Source organism: Polyodon spathula, chromosome 9, assembly GCF_017654505.1.
Source record: "Polyodon spathula isolate WHYD16114869_AA chromosome 9, ASM1765450v1, whole genome shotgun sequence".
Taxonomy (NCBI): Eukaryota; Metazoa; Chordata; class Actinopteri; order Acipenseriformes; family Polyodontidae; genus Polyodon; species Polyodon spathula.
The window spans coordinates 14598423-14622398 of NC_054542.1; the positions used below are offsets into that span (position 1 = coordinate 14598423).

The 23976-nt window shown below is 36.6% G+C and overlaps 1 protein-coding gene across 2 annotated transcripts in view; it reads left to right on the top strand.

The window, feature by feature from the left end:
• LOC121320421 (protocadherin-16-like) overlaps window positions 1-23976 on the top strand; it is a 202422-nt gene that overhangs the window by 96747 nt on the left and 81699 nt on the right. The gene's annotated exons all lie outside the window — the stretch shown is intronic.

Genomic DNA, 23976 nt, shown 5'->3' on the forward strand with positions numbered 1-23976 from the left:
GCCTTGCAAAGCAGAGCCTGTTTATATTACAGCATCTGCAGGCAGAATTGAAGTGATTTTATGTTATTTTGATTTTATTTTAATATAACTGAACAATGTATGGCATGAACACAAAGCCGGTAGATTCACTGGGTGTGTTATGATTTCATTGGGTATATTGTGATTTTGTAGTCCACGGAGGGGGTGTAATGGCCGAAGGCCTAAAAACTACATTTACCAGAAGCCACTAAGGCTGAATAGGAAACACCTGGATGCATTTAAGGGAATGGTAAATTGATTTTTTGAGTGGTTGTAATTATTGGTATGTGCTCAGTTAGAGAGAGAGAGAGAGAGAGTATTGCTTGCTTGCAGGCAGACCAGCACAGTATTGGTTTCGTGTCAGTGTTTGAGATTACTTTTTATTTTGCTTACATGTTTGCAGTGCATATCTTTAACCAAAAAGCATGACATCACACACTGCTTGACATATTAAGATGTCAGTGCATTGCGGAGTGCTGAGGTAATGGAGAATAATTCTGAGTAAATAGCTACTGCCCAGGATATTTACTCTCTATTTGATCTGAAACATATGCTAGGTTGTGAGATATGGCTTATGCAACGGAACAAGACAGGTTTCCAGCACAAAACTGTTCTCTCTAACCTAGATGTCTCTAAAGATTCCCTTAGAATAACCCCACTCCTTCAATATATCGCCAAATTATCAGTGCTACAGTAGTATGTTTTTATTAATGGCAAAAATAACTCAGTATTACCAAATGAAAATTAATTGTGTGACCTTCAAGAGTAACACAGTTTACTACAATATTAGTGTCAATAACAACCTGTAGTATGTGGCACAATCTAAGAGCCTTTACAGCTACAACAGAAACACAGTAATAAAATAGGGTTTATGAATTTTCCCGGAGTCAGTTTTGAAGAACATCATAGAGAAAAGGATTTATAGCCCTGAAGGTAAAAATGTATTTTTCGGCTTATACGCTTTACTTCAGGAAATATTTGATAGCAATATAAGCCACTCTTTGCTACAAAGAATGGTTTAATTCAGTATATAACGGGCCAAGATTACGCAATCAGCAGTAAGTAGTGCTCAAAAGAATTACTACCACTTGTCTGTCAGTCCATAGTGGTGAACAAAATTTCACTGCCATGAGAGCTTATTGGATTGAGACTATCACAGCAGTCCAGACTACATGTTGAGTAGTGTCACATAGGTTGGAACTGGGTTCCTAAACTTTTACATTTACACAGTTTGGTCCCCTATGAAAACTAGTAAAGTACAACTTAAGTAAATGTAGGTTCCCTCGTGTTTAATGTGTGCTTGTTTGTGTTTTTAGTTTACCATATATAGTCTAATGTTGAAAAATTACTAAAAAAAAACCAAGGCATATCATTTTTCAAACCTATTTGTAACACTGATTTATTAAACAGATAATGGCATTTGTTTGTAAGCTTGACTTGAATTCCTTTTACCTCAGGGTACAGCCAGTGCAAAACTGGCACACTTTACATTTTTCCTTATTGTTGTGCTTCCAAAATATATTGTAATAATGGTTGATTTTCTTTTGTAATGGGTCAGCAACATGTTTGGATGCCCTAACCGTGATAAATATATTGTAAGAGTTGTAATTAATTCATGGATAACTTAGCATGCAAGGTAATAAGTCCATAAGTCACCCATTGGCACAGTAACTGCAGCATAGTGGAGTTGAAAAGCAGGAATATGTTTTGTTGAGTTCGGCAGCTGGTTTGAGTAACACTAAAGTCCGTGGTGTTGAATACACTATTGGTGGTTAATTATGTTCCCCCAGTCCAATACTAATAAAGATCTGCTTAATGTTCTTTTCTTGCTACAGTCCCAACCACTTTTCTCTTTTCTCCATAAGATTTAAACCTGTCATGTGACACCCAAAGCTTTACCCGATAAAATCAGCTTAAGTTTTACATAGAGGTGAGAGTTTAGGAGATCCCATGATTATTTGTCACTAATCCTTAGGCCAGCTTTTAATTTTCACAGAACACTTTTTTTTTCTTCTTAACACTTACACCCCATGTTGTTCAAAAAGTGTGAATATCGCATACCCGCTGGGTCTTCTGTACACTTCAGGGAACCACAAGGCAAGTTTCCTCATACAGTTGTTAATACTTCATTAAAGGTTAAACATTAATTTAAACAGCCACAAATATTGAGACCAGGGCAGTCACATATGGAAGACTTCCAGGTGGTTTTTACGGCAGTGTACAATTTTACTTTGGTTTTTGACAAAGCTGCCTGGACCAACATTTCTTATTTGCTGTGCTTTTACAATTAGCTATTTGGTGTTCTTTAGTTTCAGATTTAGCTTCCTTATTAGGTTTGTACCTGAAGGACTGCTTTCAAGTAAACAATGGGAGAAATTGCTGGGGAAAAAAGAAATCGAGGAATTTATAAACATGGCTTGATTTCTATTTTCCTCAAAAGTTTACATGAAGTCTGATTTTTAAAATGGCAGTTTAGATTCCCTAGATTCTTCCAAATGTCTTGTCCTACAATGATTGTTTCTATAGATTTCCAACATAATATCTGTCTGCTGTAACACAGATCTGTCTTCAAGTGTGTTCTGAGATTCTGCCCATTTTATTTAAAGTTTGCGTTCCAAATGGTTTAATACCTAAGACTTTATTGGAAACCTGGATTCAAATTGGGCTTAAACTACAGAAATGGGTCTGATGGCCTAATTTCACATAACCTAGAATTTATTTAAATGGAGACATAAATCAGTCTACAGGAGGTTATCAATCTTTTATAGGCACTAAACTTACTAACATCAAAATCTTATACTAGTAACTACATGGTGAGTTGTTGTTGTGTAGCTCTGGGTACACAAAGTTTGACACAACCTTTTAAGTTTGACTGGTCACCATAGTTTGGAAACCTGATATTGAGCCAGTAACATAAATTGTAGCAGTATTCCATAGACAAATGTACAAATATACAAAATATACAGTTAGTTAAACAAAATATTTGGTCAGGTGGCTGCAGCGGGGTTGAGTTTCGGCAGGAATATATGTAGCGTGACCACCTGGTTTTAGCTCCAACACCACCCTCTCTGCATTTTGTGACCTGCAACAGACTCGGTTCTGGAAAGTGTGTTTTTCTTGGCTCTTCTCTGGGTAAGGGTTTTTTTTAAGTTTGTAATTTATGACATTTTTTTCCACTAGCAGCTACCTCAGAGTTAAAGCAGTTGAATGCTTTCTCTTTAGTCTTCTTTCAGGCTTTCAGATCCTTCAGGTTTTCTGTTTGCTGATTCAAATGACCCTGTTTCAAACCCAATGATAGCTCAGTAAGGCAAAAAGGCTCTTCAAAAAGGCACATAGGGACCGAATAGCAGTGGGGCTTTGGTGGGCATACTGTCTGAATGCAGTAGTTTATTTAAGTGTTCAGAGAAGTGGACCTGCCTAATCTCAACAAATCTCTAATTGAAGCTAGAGAAAAACATACCAAATTGAAGCTGTTAGTTTGTAAGACTAGTAATATTATATAGGAAGGTGTTATGCTAATAGGTTCTGAATGTTGGCACATAGCCTAATTTATTTTTAAGAATCAGATTTCCGAGTTAGTGCAGGCAGAGTATGACATAATTTTACTGTACTTTCAGTTTAAAGGTTTAGTGCCTTTTAAAACTTTTTTTTTCTGTAAAATAATCTGCGGCAAATTCCTAAATGGTCACAGAGTGAATTTGTCCTTTAGGGAATGGAAACCAAACTGGACTGTCAACAAGGACTCCTTTCTGATAATGCATTATAATTTTATTTTATTTTAGTGACACATTGACACAAAATTCGCACACTTGTGAAATCTAACTGGTGATGTGTAAAAACTGCGCTATGAGTGAAACAGGGTCAGACATGGGGGGAACACTTTTCCTCACTCATCAACAATCTAGAATTGTCAGGCCTTGAATCAAGCACTACTAACCGTCTCTTGTGGGGTAACTTCATCGCCATGTGAGAATTTAAGAGATACCCCACTAGGAGGAAAGCATGGCAAACAAGAACTGCTTGTTGAAAGAAGGTGTGGATGTATTGGTGTTAATAGTCCTGTCTTATTCTGATTTCCCTTGCTCAAGAACCTGAAATCCCTCAAAAGCTAATTTATATTCCCCCCAGATTGACTTTTTGCAGTTGAGCATATCTCATGTTAGTTAATCTTTTCCTGGCAATCAAATGCTCATTTATAATTCTGTTCTATGTAAGAAAAGGACCAGCTTATAATTCACAGCAGAACTGGGATCAAAACTATTTATCAGCATTAGTGAATACCTTTATCCTAAAAATGTAGGGTCAACTAAAGTTCTACCAGATGAAAATAAACTGTTTATCTTTAAGACATGGCCAGGCCTTAGACACTTGATACACATATGCACACACATGCACATGCACATACAAACACACACACGTTTGTATTCCTATATTTGTGGGGACTTCTCATTTACTCTCACTATATTGTTATTTACTATTTCTGACTCCAGTCAAACAAAACTCCACACAGGGTGAAAGTCGAAAACAATCTAAATGTAAGAGGTTTCTTCCTATAAAATACAATAATTTTGTTCTTCCTCTCTCTTCCAATATCAGTTTTAATGACTGGGAGTGTTATTTTATTATCTCTTGATGTTAACCCATTTATCTAAAGATTTTTGACCTCATAACCTCTGACCAATGATCCCCTCCTACACATGGATGCACATACACAAACTCAAACATGTCCAGTGAGCCAGAGATGAAAGGACATAGGTCGATGGTGGCTAGAGATGGGGTCAGAGGTGACAGCAGCGCCATTTAGCCACTTTGTTTCTTGTAATCACATGTTAGATTAACACTTCTTTGTTCTGGAGGCTGTTGTATCTCAACACAAGACATCCTAACTCTACATAACAAACACTTGAAAGACATAAAATACAACCACAGCTACATTTTCTAAATACGCCCTTGCTTTAGGCCAGGTAATGTAACTGGTACTCCATAAACAACAGACAAAATATATCTACAGCAATATACATACATGATAGAGTGTATTGAGCAGATAATCTGTCCCTAATCTGCCACTTTATATCCAACATGAGTCACTACAAAATCTGTTTATATATATATATATATATATATATATATATATATATATATATATATATATACACACACACACACACACACACACACACACACACACACACACACACACACACACACACACACACACACACAGTCACCTACCTGGACAAGCTTTATTTCAAATGAAGTTGTTAGTTTCACAACCCAGGTTTACCTTAGCAGAAGCATAGCAAAGTGTATACTAAAGCACAGTGAAAGCATGGTCAAACTTTTTAAAGCACAGGGGTATGGTAAACCATGGTAAACTGTGGTAAATGTGCAAATTTACCTTGGTAAACTATAATGGGAAACACCCAAAGATTATTCATAAGACAGGTGTGATAGAAAAAAAAAAACTATATGAATCACCTCTTTTTTAAAGAAAAAGAAAAATAACACTGATCCATAGTGTCAAATAATGAATAAACTGCTTGTGCATGTTGTAGCCAGAGATATATTACAGGGTACACTTCAACGTGCTGCACTGGGATGTGTGCAGTTTCTACATCACACATGATCTGTGATGAATTGGAATGTCATACCTACAAGACACGGGAGTTGTGCACTGCTGTGTTGCTTTTATAAATGACTGCAATTACTTCACGGACACATGGATAAAAATAGAAAATACTTATGATGACCTTAGGTCATTAAACAAAAAAACTGATTTTGTTACCACATGTGAAGAAAGTTGTAGGTGAGAAAGCATTCCCACAGTGCTCTTTCATGTTGCAGTTTCCAGAAGAATTGAGGATCTCAAATCATTAATCATTTTCAATGGGTTTTACTAGCATATCTATATAAAGTTTACCATAGTAAATATGCATTTACCATCTTTGGTGGTCCGTGGTTTCTTTATTACATAATTATATAATCATTTTGCCAGTACAAAACACCATCTCCATTGTAGTCTGTCTAAGTGCTGCCAACAGACCAGATAACAGGTTATTTTGCATATGCAGGACCACAATGTTGACAACTTCTGTACCACAGTCTCTATTTCATATAGATTCTTGTGAGTGTTTTTTTTTTCTGAAAAAAGGTAACCCCACCAGCAGTAATCATGAAGATATGACAGTAACTAATCAAATTACAGGGTTTAACCTAAGCATAATGGATTACAGTTAATGACATTCAGTAATGTGATTATTTAGCCTCCTTGAAATCTGTTGCTCCTCAACACTGATTTTATTATGGGTTATCAAAAGACACATTTTAATCATTAATCATTTTGGATTCCTTTAATCTAATTTGACTTACAGTACCATAAATAGTATGCTTCATGCAAGCCAAGTTATCATTACATAATGACATGGTAATGAAAACGTGTGTTTTCCAATTATGTTTATTAATAAAACGGCATTTTCTTTACACATATTTTAAAAAAATCCTCCTCTAAACCTCATTGCAAAGATATTCTTAGTGCTGTCCCTGCTGTGGCAGAAATGTAATTGAACCGGCTCCATCTAGCAGTACAAAAACGTTATGGCAAGCTGTGAAAAACAAAGACAAGTTGTTATGTTGTGCATGATGGTTAGGATTTGAAGACAGTTTGGTAATAGTTTTTAAGTTTATGTGTCTGATATCCAGTGCTACAAGTGGTACCTGACAGCTCCTTTGTCTGTCCTGAGAAACGCATTGCGCAAGTACTGTGCTGTGGCACAAATCTTGATTTACATCCCCTGCAGTTTACAATGAAATAACCAGGCAACTGCAGTGCAATTTTACCATACAAAGAGGTTTTCATGATAACATCACAAAGTACTGTACAGAGTCCAAGAGCAACATAAGAATACGCCAAAATATTAAAATATGTTTTGAGGCCTTGATTTTAAAACTTTGACGGTAGACATTCTTGGCTGTGAGTGCATATCTGCTGTCAATGTCAAGCAGATGCAGAGTCTTTCAACATTTAAAATGCCTCATTCCCCGCCCTTTAGGATATTGAAATGACATGGTATTTGTTAAGAAAGAGAACTGGAGGACTCTACAGGTACACATGTTTCTGTTGCCGCTGTGAGTGTCAGAGCACATGTACTGTAGGTACATTTTTTATTGCATCATGTAAATACATAAGCATCACCTTAGATTGTTGGTCAACCCTGGCATGGTCATGACCTATCAGTGTCCTCTTCTTTAGTCCAACCTCAAGAGAAACTGAAGCTCGAAATTAGAGGGCACGTAATGGAGGAGAAAGTTATCATATTAAAACAGTTTGTTTTCTACCCTTTGGAGATAATGAAGACTGGTACAGAACCTGAAAACATGATCACCCTCAAATAAATGAAGCATTTGGAAGACTGGTGACACTGTGTTTAATCCAACAATAATAACATCTGCTTTCTCTATTGTCTGTTCTCTTTTGTTCCAACCCATACATAATGTGCTGCATTAAATGAGGCATATCTAAACTGATATACAGCTACACAGTGAGGACTGATTTGAGCTGCTCCTCAGCACACATTTTAAAACAGCACTGTAATAGCTGTAACAATTTAGCTTTAAGATTGTTTAGGTTTGGGATAAGGTCTAATCAGGGCACTTCATCATCAGACACATTCTTCCAATAGATTTGAATGTTTATAGGAAAAATGGTTTAGAAAAAAAGGGACACTGACATAAGTGCCTCCCTAAAGCTTTAGGACAGCACTGAAAACTACGGACACAAAATGTATCTTTGACATGCAAGGCCAAGAGGAGGTATGAGCTAGGAAAATAAAGAAGTAGTGAAAGAACTGAAATTACTATCATTTGTGGTTGGCCTACATTTTTGGGGTTTCCATGCTTGCTCTTCTCTCTCTGACCCTACATATATAAATAATATTCTATGTTGTGTGTATATAGATAGTTATAGCCAAAGTAAACTTTTTTGAGTCAATGTGAAAGGAAAATGTTTAATTATAATAATAATTATTATTTAAGTTCTTGCTCAGGCTAGCAGACGGGTTACTCTGACCTGACAAAATATAAGCATGTGCCCTTCCCTTCTAAATATTAGCTTGTGGTCACCTGACTGTTGGTCAAGATGTTGTGCCCATCATAATGGTGTCACACTTCATGAGAATAGTACCTAATCTTACCAGATCAATTAAAAACAAAACAACAACAACAACGCATTGTAGTCAGAACCAATAGATCACAATCCAATTCAAGGCCAATGAGTTATGTATCTGGAAAGTGACCCAACCTTTACAGTAAACTACACAGTAATTTTGACAAGAAATGTTGTTTGATTAACTCCACTTTCCCTGCAGTTCAGTGGGAATTGTATTTCATACGGGACATCTAGAGTTTAAACCAATATTGCTTCTCTAAGTAATGACAACAATCGTTTACGCAGTAAGACTGCAGCAGTGTGTTGCTGTCTCTTTAACCACAAAGTCAGTGAGATGCTAATCAAACTATGTTTAGTTTAAATGGTCCCTGCGTCCCAACCCAACAATAAAACGGCTAGTAATTGCTTGCTTTTCGTGCGTCAAGGCTACAGCCCTACTGGCCAAGAGGATTTCTAACTATCCACCTGGTTGAATCCAGTGTCCAGGGAATGGTGCCGACCCATTGAGAGAGAAAGATCAGGGCAAGCCAACTCAATTGTGGTGTGTTAACTTCATAACTGTCTGGAAATGAAGGAATAGAGAACATCAAATTACAAAACACATTTATGTGTATATGCTTGTACAGTGGTTAAAGTATCTGATGTATTAAGCCATAGAATTTTTTTTTAATTCTGATTGGTGTAAATTAAACACGTGATCACCATCAAAAGAAAAAGGTTTGCAACTAATATTTGTTTTGTGTCTGTTTATTATCACTAATCATATTAAGTCTCAACTTATAAAAGATCTTAAATGACTAAATGTTTATTTGGTTATTTTATCTTGAACTGTTGTTAAAGCTGAACATTGAACAATTGAGATACTGAGTTTGAGGCAAGTAACAGCTGAAAGAGTCTAAGTCATTACTGCTTCTGCATCTCTTGGCTATCCATTGTAACTACACTGTCTTTCGATTGTTGTATTGCAACCTAATCTTTTCAGTTCAACTAGCCTATCGTCTAAACATTTCCTTGGTATGTGTTGATCACAAAACAATAATTACTTTTTCACTATGTCCTGGTACAGTATGCATTTTCAGCTGTATAAAACAAATTAGTGCTCATTCATACTTTAACTAAAATGCTGTAGTACTGTATAATGAACAGAGCCTTATTTATTTATTTATTTATTTTTACAAACTTACTTTGAATGATGTTGGTTTGATCCATAACTACCTCATCACATTTAACAGTACACTATGTAACACAATTTGTGTTCCTGGGTAGTAAGTGTTATTTCCTAATTGCTTATACCTCAAAAGTATAGAAAATGGCTATTATTCCCCACAAACTTTGCTTTTGTGACCAGGACAGTGATATTTCAAAATATCACTATTTCCAATGGGAAAACGGGCAAATGTGTGTCTTTTTGTTACATAAAGTCAGAAAAAAACAACATATGAATCCAAATTAACATGTATTTATACTAAAGTAATATAAAAATGACTACAAAAGATTTAGAAGTGAGTAGTTTTTCGAGATTTATGATTATACTGTATTTATAGTATAATTGTAAATCTCGAAAATATTTGGATTCATATGTTGTTTTTTTCTGACTTTATGTAACAAAAAGACACACATTTGCCCGTTTTCCCATTGGAAATAGTGATATTTTGAAATATCACTGTCCTGGTCACAAAAGCAAAGTTTGTGGGGAATAATAGCCATTTTCTATACTTTTGAGGCATAAGCAATTAGGAAATAATACTTACTACGCAGGAAAAAAAAAAAAAAAAAAAAATGTGTTACACGGTGTTATGTTAGTTTTAATTTGAATACTACAACATGACCTTTGGAAATAAGCATGCTTAAGAGGAATTATATTAAGTAAACCAGCTAAAAGGAAGAAAATGTTATTTATATGAGCATCCTTAAGGTTAATAATGTGCGGGTGGCTCAGAGTAGAAGTGGCGACCCCATCTCAAATTTAGGCTTGTTAGCATGAAAGTGACCCCTTGGTGTGATCTTGTGAAACTGTAAACCAGCTCCCCTCCCACTTTGCTTCCTCAAATTGGTTATTATCATGGCTTTTAACACATGCTAATTAAATGTTTTAAATATTTAACAATTTGCCAAAAAGGAAGCAGGCTGTCAGTCATCTAAATACAAATGGTTGCCCCTGGGGTATTACCAGTTAGATAGTGTTATAGATATATATATATATATATATATATATATATATATATATATATATATATATATATATATATATATATACAGGGCCTTGCAAAAGTATCCAGACCCCCTGACCAATTCTGTCATATTACTGAATTACAAATGGTACATTGAAATTTCGTTCTGTTCGATATTTTATTTTAAAACACTTAAACTCAAAATCAATTATTGTAAGGTGACATTGGTTTTATGTTGGGAAATATTTTTAAGAAAAATAAAGAACTGAAATATCTTGCTTGCATAAATATTCAACCCCCACACATTAATATTTGGTAGAGCCACCTTTCGCTGCAATAACAGCTTTAAGTCTTTTGGGGTAAGTATGTACCAACTTTGCACACAGTGTTGGAATGATTTTGGCCCATTCTTCTTGGCAGATTTGCTCCAGGTTGTTCAGGTTGGTTGGATGACGCTTGTGGACTGCAATTTTCAAATAGTGCCACAGATTTCGAAGGTGAATTTCCTCCCAAGCTTCAGTTTTTTAGCAGACTGAAGCAGATTCTCTTGCAGTATTTTCCTGTATTTTGCTCCATTCATTCTTCCTTCAATTGTAACAAGATGCCCAGTCCCTGCAGCATGATGCTGCCACCACCATACTTCACTGTAGGGATGGTGTGTCTTGAGGCATGGGCAGTGTTAGGTTTGTGCCACACATAGCGCTTTGAGTTTTGGCCAAAAAGCTCTATCTTGGTCTCATCTGACCACAAAACCTTTTCCCACGTTGCAGCTGGGTAACTCTTATGCTTTCTGGCAAACTCCAGATGTGCTTTCAGATGGTACTTTTTGAGTAACGGCTTCTTTCTTGCCACCCTCCCATACAGGCCAGTGTTATGCAGAGCTGTTGATATGGTTGACTGGTACACCATTACTCCACTCCCAGCCACTGAACTCTGTAGCTCCTTCAAAGTGATTGTTAGCCTCTCTGTGGCTTCTCTCACAAGTGTCCTCCTTGTTTGAGCGCTGAGTTTTGAGGGACAGCCTTTTCTTGGCAGTGCCTGGGTGGTGTGATACAGCTTCCACTTCCTGATTATTGATTCAACTGTGCTCACTGGGATATCCAAACTCTTGGATATTATTTTGTACCCTTTCCCAAATCTATGCATTTGTATTACTTTATCTCTAACTTCTGTAGAATGCTCTTTGGTCTTCATTTTCCTTCAGATTCACAGCCTTACCAATGATCCTTCAACAGTGGGGTTTTTATCCAGAAAATGTGACAGCAACTTTAGTGGTTCAATGGTAAGGTAATTGTGTCCTCGTTAGGGCAATTTCTTTCATCGGTGCAAACTGGGAGCTTCCACAGCACAAGGGGTTGAGTACTTATGCAAGCAAGATGTTTCAGTTTTTTATTTTTCTTAAAAATATTTCCCAACATAAAACCAATGTCACCTTACAATAATTGATTCTAAGTTTCAGTGTTTAAAAATAAAATATCAAACAGAACGAATATATATATATATATATATATATATATATATATATATATATATATATATATGAGAGAGAGAGAGAGAGAGAGAGAGAGAGAGAGTTAGTTGAAAAGCTTTGTCTATGCTTCGATCGTTTGTCTATGCTTCGTTTATAATGAAGAACAATTTACAAAATTTAAGGCATTGCCTCCAACACTTCCAAAATGCGTATGTAGTTTGTATATAAGTATATAATATAATAATGAAATGGTCATAGTGATCATGGTACTGTATGTTACACTGATGTTTGACTGTTCTAAGGAGAATAATTTTCCACTTCAATAAAATAAAATCCACTTATTATTCACAAAAATATTTTTGTCCCTTAAAATCTGTCTTGTCTAAAATAACTATCACTTTATAAGAGTGGACTGAAGTATACAGCAGTTACATTTGAGCAGTAAGAATACTATAAGAGTCAGCCTTCTAAAGTTTAGAATTGTAGGGCCTTATTTGTTGGTTATGCTTTGGATACACCTGTTACAATCAAAAAGGTTTTTGTAACATTAATCACAAAATTAGTGTCACAAAAGCTAGTAATTCTGAGCCTTAATACTATAGTTACAAGGCAAATGTGGGTGAATGAAAATCATTCAACTTTCCAACTATTTCTAATTATGTTTGAAACTCCAAAATTAAGTATTAAAATTATGTAACCAGTTTAGAAAAGCATTAAAAAAACACACTTGATTTATCACAAAGAGAAATTACATCAGTCAGCTAAACAGGATAAGTGTCAAGATTAATAACTTATACCACATGTGAAATTTGATAAGCTGCTGAATAACACAAATGTTACAGAAACACTTTGAAACATATCTAGACTTTAATAAATCATAATAAATGCAAAAAAAAAAATGTGTTTTAAAATCCCAGCACCTACATGTGTAAGTCAATCAGTTAGTCAAATAGAACCCACACTTAATTTCTTAGTCTCTCTCAGTGGTGTAGTGCTATATGTAGAAGCGAGGGGTCACTATTGTCTATCACCCCCCCCACCACCACCCCCCACCCGCTCTCACAACTCTACCATGCCGCCTGCTGTGACAGGGGTATTGCTGCAGAACGCAGACTCGCACAGAGTAGCTCACACAGGGTAGTGCTGTATGCGCAACTTGTAATAGATGTCATCATTATATGCTACAGCCCGATCACATCAGGGTGATGAATTTACGTACTAAAACCAAGTTTATTTCATAACAGTAACCCTAAACCTAAATCTAAGGTTCGTGGGGTATTGGCCATAACTTTAAATACACACAACATTACCTAACCCTAGAGCTACACTGTGTGAGCTACTCTCTGAGAGCTACGCTGTGTGAGCTACCCTCCGAGAACTACGCTGTGTGAGCTACCCTCCGAGAACTACGCTGTGTGAGCTACCCTCCGAGAACTACACTGTGTGAGCTACCCTCCGAGAACTACGCTGTGTGAGCTACCCTCTGAGAACTACACTGTGTGAGCTACCTTCTGAGAGCTGTGCTGTGTGAGCTACCCTCCGAGAACTACGCTGTGTGAGCTTTAACATTGGAGGAACTTTACCCTCACACACTCCCTCATTTCAGTGTTGACTAAACCTCTCTCCCCTTCTTACCTTTCTCCATTTCCCTTTTCCTTCTCGTCTCATTGCCCCTGCCTCTTTTCTTCGCTCTCTCTTTCCCCCTCTAACCCCATCCCTCTTTTTCATTCCTCCCCTGCCTCTCTCTCCTCCCACCCTCTCTTCTTGTAAAATGGTTTGATGTTTTAATAACATCCAGCTGTGGAATTAGAGAGCGAGAGAGACAAGGAGAGTGAATGAAAACAAAAAAGATGAACTCTGAACCCGTCTGTAGCCTGTTGCCTAGAGGATATAGGACTAGACTTTCCAAACGTTTCTTATTTATTAGGTAAGTAACAAACTGCTATAGTGGAGTAGGAGCTTTATAAATCTTCCTCATAGGAAAATACTGCAACATGGCTAAGAAATCAGGTGAATAAGCGACACACTTTATTTCTCTTTGTCATCCAGTTACTTAAGTCTAACTACAATTTTAAATGGTTATTGTAGTGCAGATGGTCTGTGCAGGATCCCTGTATAGTGAAAGACCATGTTGGAATATGATTCTGGTGCAGCCCAGCTGTTTGTTTCATGTTACTTAAAACAGCAGAACACTATCCTGTCTCATTAAGAAAGCTGAAGGACATTTTTCTTCCCAGCAAGTAAGCTGATAGCAGAAAGTGATTTTAAAAGTGTAATAATGTCACTCAGCCTAAATTAAAGCATGATTAAAACATAGTAAAAACACGATAATGCCTCCACACAAGCATTAGACCAGCATAGTACTGGTATGGTGAAGTGGATAAAATTACCATGATAAACTTACGAAGGCACAGGTTCCTTGGTATTTTTATACATCCCATTCTGGTCAGAGTGGTCCCTATTCCCTTTCACTATGCGAACAGATATAAACGTACTGCTGTTTTTTCAATCTGCTGCAAGGAGCCACTGATGGATGCAGTTGTCTTCCTGCCGTGCCTGTGAGGATGGTGCACCAAGCTCTACTCCGATCTGCGTTTCTCATGAGAGTGAGGGCAGGGGGAGCAGCTGGGAACTCACTTGACTCTTATCGCTGAGCGAAGCACAAAATTCCAGGCTCTTTCATCTCTCTCATCAGAGAGACAGCACTGGTCCCTATTTCTAAAGCTTTTGCTACAGGGCAAATTTGGTCCAATTTTTTTCTGGCAGTTATCAACAACTTGAACTTAAACACATTTTGCACTGAATAAATAGCCTCAATATATGCTCCACAGTGAACAACTGGCACTTTGGGTAACCTTCCAGAGATGTAAGTGCTTTCTCTCTAATGTCCAAATTAAGCCCACAATAAATCTGGTGTCAAAACATAGACCTCTTACCATGGCACAAACATGAACACATGTTGGAATCACTGAGTGCCTGTTTAGTCACCTCATTTGATTTTTTCTCACTGTTCTCCAATTTTTGTACAGGTCAGAAAAATGAAGTCATACACAAACAATCTCAAACACTCACACATGCACATTAAAGTTATTTTCAAATCCTTTGTTAGCAGTGTGCACAGGCATGTGTTTTTTGTAATCATTAAAAGTTTAAAAACAACAACAATAATAATAATTATAATAATAACTTAGACATCTATGGTAAATGTGTGCATTTACAGTTTACAACCTCACCTGGTAGGCTAAATACACATACATATAATCTTCAATTAATGAATGCATACATACACATATTTATAAACACACACAGGCACATACACATAGACATCCACACTCCCACTCCCAAATGCACACATGCTGATCTACAATACCTTATGTTTGGCAGAGAAATCCTGGCTGGATGGTTTTACCCTGGCTGTTTAAGATCTGTTTGTTTGACTTAACAGTCCGATAAAACTGAAACTGATTAGGGAGTACCCTCCATTTCAGGGTCATGCTATCCATTGATGTTAAACTCCTTACCAAGGAATGACCTTCTGGGATTCTCCAGCTCTTTCCCAAAGGGGCGGCAGCTTGTAGCCAAGAGTCAGTCCACTGGACACTTTCATACAGGACAATGGTCAAACTACATTTTGAGGGAAACTGTTTAATAGAAGCATTGTTTTTAGTGTTCTGCGATACCTCATTTAGGGAGTATAGATACAATACCATGCACAGTAGGGGTGAGACAATTCATCATGTATCGATGCATCGTAATACTTCACAACACGATACGATACACCTTTGTTTATCGTGCATCACGACAGAAACTTGAAAAGAGTAGCTATTTATTAACTTGTAAATCATGAAAGAAAAGGTCTTGGTTGTATGAACGTAAACTCCACTTGATCCTAGACATATCCCATTATACAATGAGCCGGCCAGAATTTTCCTGAATTTAAGCGGGAGTACATGAAAGAAAGGTGTTTTTTTTTTTTTTTTTTTTGCTTTTTTTTTTTTTCTGTACTCCATTGCAAGCAAGCACAGAATACTGACCCTGAACTAAAGGTTTCAGAAAAATTTGCTGAAACGCTGCCGGGCCAATGGGAGTTGAGACCGTTGTGATTCTTGCCAATGGGAGTGTAGAGGAGGCGGGGACAACCTGCCTTGTTTGTTGTGGACAGAGAGAAACGAGGACGTGAGCGTTGTTTGTAAAAACTCTCTGCTGTGGTTAATTTTACTAAAGTTACTAGTTTCTGTATTCAAATACTATATATTGCCTCTTTGTGAGAGAGCATTTTATTTCCTATAAATAGATGTGTATTTCATTGTACCAGTTTTAATGTATTGCTCTCCTTTTAATGTTTCCTTATCATAATCCGGTGCAAATGATTTTATATATGGAAAGTGTCATTTGTAAGGGAGGATAAGCTATAATAATTTTTAAATATATCCGACTCAGCTTTTTTTGCGGAAAAGAACGTGTGTTTCCTGTAGAGCTATTTATTATAGTTTTATTTTAGATTTGTTCACCTTTCAGTGTGCCCTAACAGTGTTTTCATTTGGTTGAATGATCCTTAAACTTCGATTTGGTTGAATATTTAACTTTATTTAAAGAGATGTGTTAATCCTGATAAATTACTTATTAATACTAATTGTATCATTAATGTAAATCTAATAATTTTAATTATTTCTAACCACATTTAAAAACAGCACAGCATAGAATAGTATACAAAATAAAATGTATATACTCAACCTTAACTAGAAAAAATACAAATATTAGTGATAAAATGTATGGTATAATAATAATAATAATAATAATAATAATAATAATAATAATAATTGATGATTATTGTATCTAGTGTATTTAGTGTACTGTTTAATGTATTATGCTACTATCAAGTATTATGTACTTTCCACTGTATCTCAAGTATTATGTATTTCTCTGTATTTAAAGTATTATGGATTTTTTTGTCTTGTAAAGCACTTTGTGATGGTGGTCCACTATGAAAGCGCTATATAAAATAAAGATTGATTGATTGATTAAAGTTAAGCATGATGCAATCAAAAACGCTGATGTACATAAAAAAAAAAAAAAAAAAATCACAGCCTAATGCTGAATGACTTGATATGTATATTTTTCTAAAGGAACACATGAACAAAGTTTGTACTTTAATAGTTATTAAACACATGGCTTAGAATTTTTTCCTCTTTCAGAAATGTGGTAAGCAGATTTGGTTCAATAAGTTAAATCTGAAATCCCAGGAACTCTAGCTGATGTACTTCTTTGTCTTTAAACTCAAACAAGTGCTATACTACTTAGTGGTAAACAAATATAATTAATTTTCAACTGAATCTGTGTATAGATCTCAAGTATTTTCTAGTATGTCAAGCAGAGATGAGTTTTTCATAAGTATCATGAAACTAATTGTATCGTGTCTTGTGTATTGTGATATGTATCGTATCGTGATCTTGCTGTATCGTCTCTGGCCGAATGCACAGTGTCATGATATTCGAGACTATCATGATACTTTGGATCTTATGTCCATTACATGTTAAATGTTAAAAGGAGGCTAATACACAGTTAATAATGCTACAACATGGTGGAATGCTTGCTCTTTTATATATATATATATATATATATATATATATATATATATATATATATATATATATACACACACACACACACACACACACACACACACACACACACACTGCAGAAAATAAGTTCCAGTGTATTCAGATCTCATTGTCACTGACTATAAAATTCAAATAAAACTGGTAAGAAAGAGCAAGTGACACCATTTTCTTTACATATAAAGAGAACTCTGGTGTTTCAGCCAGCTTCAAATTCTCAAATTACAAGGAATCTCTTAATTCTTATGTATAACAAAATGACACAGAAATACTTTCCTTGAAGCAGACTTTTTATAACTAGGCCAGGTGTTTTACATACAGGGGTATCTTAGCAGTGCCCAAAAAACGTGAGCAAGGAATGAAAAAATGAAACACTGTTGTGGAAGCTGATTCACATGGGTACTTCATGAAATGGCTTGATGGGGTTCTTGGCTTGGATCAATAATCAACCAAATCAGTAAGATGGGCCAAATGGACCTCCTCATGTTTGTAACATTTCTTATGTTCTTAAAATGTAACATACAACATAACGCCTCCATGAACCTTTACTGTTCAAATCGTTTAGAAAGTAAAACAAGTAAAATGTATAATGCTAACTAGACTAGTTGAGCGATTCGTGTACACTGTAAAACATTTCTTTTTAAACAAACACAGTAATGTGTTACATTAGGGAATACACACAAACGTGTTTCTTAATTTTAAACACTGCATTTGCTTTACAATTTTATAGAGTTAGATATTTTGAAAATCACCACTTACAAATAATTTAATAAAATTAGTTCAGCAGGATAAAGAAAAAAACTATTTCTGGCAAACTGCGTTACTAAAAATGTTGCTAACATATGCAATTCAATAGTGAAAAATTAAACATTAAGCATTATATTTAAACGTTACATTTCCAAAACAAAACAATGGGCTACTAATGTAGATGCCTTCCTCTTACGTGCTATTACAGTAGAATTCTGTTTCAAACCATGTCTCCCTCAAAACAACGCTCCAGTGCACATTAAATAAGAACATCAGGCATTTTACTAGCGAGAGGAGGCCATTCGCCTATCATGCTGGTTAAAAATCTTGCAAAGAAAGTAAATTAGACAAAAGACTAACGCTATACTTGCTATAATAAACTGCAAGTACTTTTCTGTCATGCTGAACCTGTAGCTGTCTGCATGGTCAGACTTGTGTTGTGTGACTTGGAACCTCTGCAGGTGAGGCGTCAGATTGATCCTATTGAGGAAACTACATGCTGGCAATGAAGTCTATTCATTCTGGCCTTTCCAATGCTCATGCATGCAATTCAAAGCACAGGATTTGACATGCGGTAGAGTTTTAATTAACCATGTCGGCAAATGAATGTAAACTTCGGCAAAGAGATCGTTGGTCACTTCGCTAAAAGGAAATGAGTCAGATTTGTTCATATGGTTTTTAAAGCACACTAGGCCATTCCAGAACCTTGATTTTCTTCTTCTTTAACCATTCTGAAGTAGATTTTCTGTGTGTTTTGGATCGTCGTTGTGTTGGAACGTCCAGCTGCGCTTTAAACTGAGTTTTGTAGCGGAGGGTTTCAGATGATTGGTCAATATCTTTTGGTATGCTATGGAATCCATTTTACCATGAATTGGAACTAAATTTCCTGTGCCATTAGTAGAGGTTTTCAAACTGTGGGACGCGCCCCCCTGAGGGTGCCCGATGAGGTTATTAGGGCGTCAATACCTGACTGGAAAATACTTTTTTCTGATTTCTTGGTGATTGTAAAATCTCTGCAGTAAATGGCAGACTCGGTAGGCCTCCAGGATGATTGACTCAATAAACTACTCAGACAGGGATCATGTTAAATCTGACCAATCCCTACCTACAGAGCTTGTATCATTTCAGACCTATGGTAGCTCAGCGACTGAAAGTGCAGCGCCGGCGGGTTTTAATTAGTGCTCGGATAAACACAGGATTTTACATGTTCGGATATTTGTCATAATTTAAATATTCATTCAGATATTAGTTCGTTTTTCAAAAAGTAATACGAGCCATTATATTGCGCTGAACACAGACAGACAGCATAGCAGCAGGGGGGCGTAGCCTCTGTGTGTGCCTTTATTTTACAGCAAGACCTTACAACACGTAACACGTTAAAATAGAAAAATATATCAGGAGTAAAGAATACGTTGTGTAGGACTTACTTTACCCCATTGAATTAATTACAAAATAAATTATTTAAATTATCATTGTTTTGTTTATTCCCGAAATAAATAGTACATAAAAGTTGACAACGCATTTAATTTTTAAAATTTTTTTCCATTCCTTTACATTGCTGTTTCTTCACAGTAAACAGTGGCGATAGACACGTTTTCATAAAGTAATAACATGAGGTTTACTTGTGCCTTTTGTAGCTGAACAAGCAAACGAAAACTGAAATTAAATTTTAAACACTTCAAATAAAACAACGTGGAAATGGCATTTTAAAGTGAAGGGGAAAAAAACTCACCATTTGGTTCTCGTTTGTAACATTCCATATAACAAAGTCACAACAAAAAAAATATTATATATATATATATATATAAGATGCTTATATATAGTTATATATATATATATATATAATATATTTTATAATCGTAAGCTTACCAGTCACTTATTAAAATGTTGCACCCACGTTTTCATATTCTTTATTCTGCTTTTAGGACTTGGGGGATTTAAAAGCTCATTTAGTTTTTTCACAACAAAACACAGTGAATTAAACTGATTTTATTACTATTATTATTGTAGTATTGTTAATACAGTATACCTTATTTCACAAGCATAAACAAATTGAAACTTCAATGATCGTAGCACTAAGGGTGTTACTCCTAGTAAAACTAACTGATCTAAACATATTAAAGAATAAGTGACTGAATTGATGCCATATTGATTGCCACTGTCTCAGCTGCACTGTATCCTGGTAGAACCTACAGCACGCTCAATGCTACAATAGTGTAACGATCTGATGATTTCCATTGTTGCAGGACTTATTCACTGTCCTGTTTGTTTGTCTTTTATGTTTCTGTATTGCATAATGTTTTGCTGTGTCACGTCACTAGATAGTGGTTGGGTTGGTTGCCAGTCTGTCCATGTTCACCCATCCTGGACATGCATTTGTACCCCTAGAATCCTGGCGGGAGATTGGGTGCACGGGATTGGTCAATGGTTTAATGCGAAGAGATGAATAGGAGTGCGTGTCTGAGTGCAGTTGTGCAAGTGAGTGACAGTGGCTGTCTCAGTGAGAGCGAGAGGTAGACTGGAATTTAGCCAGAGAGATTTTTTTATTTTGTTTTTTTATTTTGTTTTGCATGGGTGTGGTCCTTAATCTGTCCTGTGCTAATAAACTGCTGAATTTAGCACAAAGCTACTGCCTTTGTGGAGCCTGCTTTCATTTTACATGCAACGTTACAATATGTTGTTTTAGCAAAATCATATTTTTCTAAATATTGTACTGTTTACTAGAAGTGGGGGGGGGGGGGGGGGGGGGGGGGGGGGGGGGGGGGGGGCGGGGGGGGGGCACAGGAAAAACAAAATCTCTGAAGGGGAAAACAGCCCTATAGAAGGATATTACCACCTCCATGCTTGACAGTAGGTATGGTGTTCTTTTCTTTATCTGCCTCACCAGACTGTCTCCAAACATAACGACTATCAACGTGACTAAATTGCTCGATTGTTGTCCAGCACTCCACAAAATCTTTGACCAGAAACCATATCCATCATTCAAATGCAAACTTGTGATGTTTTCCTAAGAGTGGCTTTTTCCTTGGCCCGTGACCATTGAGGCCTTCACCGTGCAATACTCGACCTGTGATTGAAATGGAAACCCTAGTCCCACTTGCAGACAATTCACTCTGAATATCTTTGGCAGTCAGTCTCAGATTGTTATTAACCTTCCTCTCTACTTGTTCTTGGTGAAAGAACCTTCTTTCTTCCAGACCGAGGGAGCATTGTAACAGTACCATGAGTGTTGTTCTTCTTGATAATAGAAACAATAGTTGAAATTGGGATACTCAAATGCTTGGAAATCTTCTTGTATCCTTCTCCAGCTTTATGACAATAAATAATGTTCTGCCTAAAGTGTTCAGATAGCTCTTTACTTTTTTCCCATATTGACGTATTGGTAATGGCAGCAGTCATCCTATGCCTAACCCTTTTATACTCTCTAAGGGCCCTATTCATTATTGCATTTTCACAGATAACGCTAGCGTCACAATACGCATTAGAAAATTAACGACTGAAAACGATTCATTGTTTGCTAATTTTTAACCTTAATTACCACAAACTCATCCACGCATTCTTAACGTATACCTATTAAACATAATTGACACGCCCACAGCCGACAGTTGCTGAGCGATTCATTAATTAAAATTGCGCTAATTAACTACTGTTATATGACCGATATATAACCTCTATGAAATCCACCACATATTTGCCGCTAAACGTCTTTTTTCGAGCATCAGTTTGTTTCATAGGGACAGCACATCGCCACTATTATGACTGGTCACGGCCAGCCAAGAAAAACACACTTCCGAGACAGATTCTATTATATGACACAGTTGAAGAAATAAAAAAGAGGTTCCGCTTGAGCCAAGGCAAAATAATGGAATTGTACAGGGATCTTGAGCCAGATATTCACTTTAAAACAAGGAGCCAATCCATTGCTCTGATTAATAGATTGCTAGCTGCATTGATGTTTTACAGTTCAGGATCATTCCAAAGAAACAACAGTGATGCATTTGGATTCAGTCCGTCCAGAATGAGTAGGGCTGTAGAACAAGTTACCAATGTATTACTATCTGGAATATCTACTTCTATCTCCTTCCCGCTTACTGCAAGGAAACACAATTCTATAAAGCAGGGATTCTACGATATTGGAGGCAAGCCTAATGTTTTAGGGGCAATCGATTGCTCTCATATAGCCATAAGGGCACCATCTAATAATGGTAACGTGTTCATTAATAGAAAGGAAGCCTCTTTTTTTTAATTGCACAGTTTTTTTTTATTTTTTTAATGGTGCCTCTCAAGTCTTGCCAGTGCTTTTGTACATTGGTGGCACTGCGATGGTACACACTAAGGGCGCACATATTATTTGTTATGGAATTCCAGATTGTTTTTCTTCCTACAGGTGATAGAGATTTTGGTCCAAATAAAACGGAATAGTGTTTTACTACCTCCTCTATCAAAACGTCATTTTCATTTGACCTGTTGGTTTTCTAGTTATAGTTTTAGTTGTTTTTGGGTCACTGTCAGACTCATTTGTCTCCATCACGAACAGGTTCTTTCGGGAGTGTTTCCTTTAATTAGGCGTGTGGTTTCTTTAAATAGAGCTGCTTCCATGTTTACTTCCAGGACAACCTTGTACTTGGCTTGATTCATGCCAAAGCTGCCCGATTCCAGCCTTGCTGAAGCACCCCCAGGTCATCACCGATCCTCCACCACATTTCACAGTGGGTGCGAGACACTGTGCCTTGTAGGCCTCTCCAGGTCTCCGTCTAACCATTAGACGACCAGGTGTTGGGCAAAGCTGAAAACTGGACTCATCTGGGGGTGCTTCAGCAAGGCTGGAATCAGGCAGATTTGTCTTTGTGAAGGGTGCATGAATCAAGCCACGTACAAGGTTGTCCTGGAAGAAAACTTGCTTCCTTCTGCTCTGACAATGTTCCCCAACTCTGAGGATTGGTTTTTCCAGCAGGACAATGCTCCATGCCACACAGCCAGGTCAATCAAGGTGTGGATGGAGGACCACCAGATCAAGACCCTGTCATGGCCAGCCCAATCTCCAGACCTGAACCCCATTGAATACCTCTGGAATGTGATCAAGAGGAAGATGGATGGTCACAAGCCATCAAACAAAGCCGAGCTGCTTGAATTTTTGCGCCAGGAGTGGCATAAAGTCACCCAACATCAATATGAAAGACTGGTGGAGAGCATGCCAAGACGCATGAAAGCTGTGCTTGAAAATCAGGGTTATTCCACCAAATATTGATTTCTGAACTCTTCCTAAGTTAAAGCATTAGTATTGTGTTGTTTAAAAATGAATCGTAACATATTTTCTTTGCATTATTTGAGGTCTGACAACACTGCATCTTTTTTGTTATTTTGACCAGTTGTCATTTTCTGCAAATAAATGCTCTAAATGACAATATTTTTATTTGGAATTTGGGAGAAATGTTGTCAGTAGTTTATAGAGTAAAACAAAAATGTTCATTTTACCCAAACACATACCTATAAATAGTAAAACTAGAGAAACTGATAATTTTCCAGTGGTCTCTTAATTTTTTCTAGAGTTGTATATAGTGTATACAGTTGTCGTCAAAAGTTTACATACCCTCTATTTGCAACAGTGAACAGTGTTATTTACCAATATATTAAGTGTTATAAATATTGTTTGATACACTATATTTACACGGCAGTGATACATCTTTATGAATTATCTCCATACATATTGGTACCCTGTGCCTTAACTCAGTTAATTCACCAGATTTTTAACTACCACTTCGTAAGACAAATGAGTGTTCAGCACAC